Here is a 2,500-nt window from a genome sequence, read left to right on the forward strand (position 1 = left end):
TTGCGTTTCATGAAGAGTTATTTCCAATATGCGACATTCCCGCTGTCCGTATACATGAGCCGCGACCTGTACCACTTACGAGCGAGAGACGCGATCGCGTTGCTCACTGTACGGCGTCCGATACCGAGCCATCAGCATGTCGGTCCCCATGCGCGTTGCACTCGCACTCGCACTCGCAGTCGCAAAAACGTGGGGCAAATATATTACGCGGAAGAGTTATAACAGACCGAGCCCCACTGCATGGGGGGAGTCTTTGTCACTAATGTACACAGATGGAACATTTTGGACTGGAACCAGATTACCCGTACACACGGCGCTGATTAGTAATCAATGCAGAGCCATCAAATTACAGAATATATATACAACTGTCCGTATACATGCTGAAAGAGTGTGCCCACAATGGGAACCACACGTCAGCCAGACACTCTCATCACGCACCACTCTCTGCTTCTAACGGGCGCACATACAATATGTAAGCACCAGCATGGAACAACATCCAGTGCATCCTCTCCGCCACATTACACAATCCACACTATCACAACCAGACCAGGAGGTCCATGCGGAAAATAGAATATCCCCCCCTTTCGACATCCACCATTGCGCAGATAAGGCACCAATACCCACACATGTCCTATACAACGGTGCACCCAACATCACAATAGTACCTCCTGTCACAGCGCACAAACAATGACATGAGTCAAAGACACAGGTCTGACACAAGCATAGAATTGGAGCGCCGCCTCTAATAAGCCAAAGGTGCATCCTGACGTGACAAATCTGATCATGTCACAAGCATTCACTTACTATAATCACTATCAACGAACCTGCTCCCCCCCCTTACACCTTTCCTTACAACAACGTGTAACCTAACCTAACCTAACCTAACCTATGTTGTGCCTTAACCTAACCTATGTTGTGCCTTAACCTAACCTATGTTGTGCCTTAACCTAACCTATGTTGTGCCTTAACCTAACCTATGTTGTGCCTTAACCTAACCTATGTTGTGCCTTAACCTAACCTATGTTGTGCCTTAACCTAACCTATGTTGTACCTTAACCTAACCCATGTTGTACCTTAACCTAACCCATGTTGTACCTTAACCTAACCCATGTTGTACCTTAACCTAACCCATGTTGTACCTTAACCTAACCCACGTTGTGCCTTAACCTAACCCACGTTGTGCCTTAACCTAACCCACGTTGTGCCTTAACCTAACCCACGTTGTGCCTTAACCTAACCCACGTTGTACCTTAACCTAACCCACGTTGTCCCCTAACCTAACCCACGTTGTCCCCTAACGTAACCCACGTTGTCCCCTAACGTAACCCACGTTGTCCCCTAACGTAACCCACGTTGTCGCCTAAACCTGCTCTGTAATTGTTATACGACTCGTTCAATTAGTGTAGTGTTGCCCACCCGCAACCCTCGCAATATAGTTCGCTACTCGCACTGCCCGCTCCCCTGTGTATCGCTTCATGTTAAACACCTTGCAAGTCTTGCTCACTTTCCACATGCTCCTGCTGTACACTGTAATGTGGATGGCAGCAGGACGTACATGCCGCCCCTCCCCACGTCCCCACCTTGCCCCCTGCCTTCGCAAGCTGGTTGGTGAGAACTTTGCATGTTCAATGCCCTTCGCATGCGACGTACTCAGGCTACGTTGTGGTGCGGCCTGTGTCAACTGTCCGCTAATGTCGTACGCGTAAACCACAATCTGTACTGCACATTCGTCCTTATGTACTGAATGATACATCGTGGCACATGTGTGACCGTACAACGACTGCGCCCAAAAACGGCGGACCATACAGTGCAAATATTGTGCACGCAGCTACGTGTCGTCTCCCTATGAGAGCTGGATTGCAGTGTGGTACGCCATAGAGACGTGTGGGAGGAACGGACGCCGTGGATGGCGATCAGCATGAGCTGTCTGTTGATGTATTCGGACCTAGTCGTCTCTCCTCACACACCGTGATGGCATGGTGCACCGCGTTCCATATCTGCGACATGCTACAGAGGCCGGTTGACAGTCGTTCGAGCAATGGACATCGCATACGTACGGGGGCCACCTTCCACGTATTGTCTAGGCGTGCACATTTTGTTGCGTGTATGTGGGCAGACGTAGTGTGGCGTGACACCTGACACAGGCATGCAATAATCGTTGAAGTTGCAAATGGCGATGGACGCCTGCGTTTTCTGGTGAAGTTACGCAAATGAACAAATGGTAACCTGTTGTGGTGCGGTTGTTCTCGCTAGGGGTGAATCGGTGATGGCGACGATAGGTTGAGGTACTAACCGGTTGTTCCAGCGATACCCACCATGCCGACGAAACTGAACGGCATCTGGGTGTGAAGCGATACGCGGCGGTGGCTGGGTGGGACCGTCCCCGGCCGGTGAGGGGGCGCCTCCCGGCGTGCTGGCCGCGCGGTGCGTGGGCGCACGCGCTACAGCCGGCTGGTGGGGGCGGCCAGTGGCAGGCGCGCCGGCCGACGGACGCGGCAGG

Source organism: Schistocerca piceifrons, unplaced genomic scaffold (genome assembly GCF_021461385.2).
Source record: "Schistocerca piceifrons isolate TAMUIC-IGC-003096 unplaced genomic scaffold, iqSchPice1.1 HiC_scaffold_2041, whole genome shotgun sequence".
In the NCBI taxonomy this organism is placed as follows: domain Eukaryota; kingdom Metazoa; phylum Arthropoda; class Insecta; order Orthoptera; family Acrididae; genus Schistocerca; species Schistocerca piceifrons.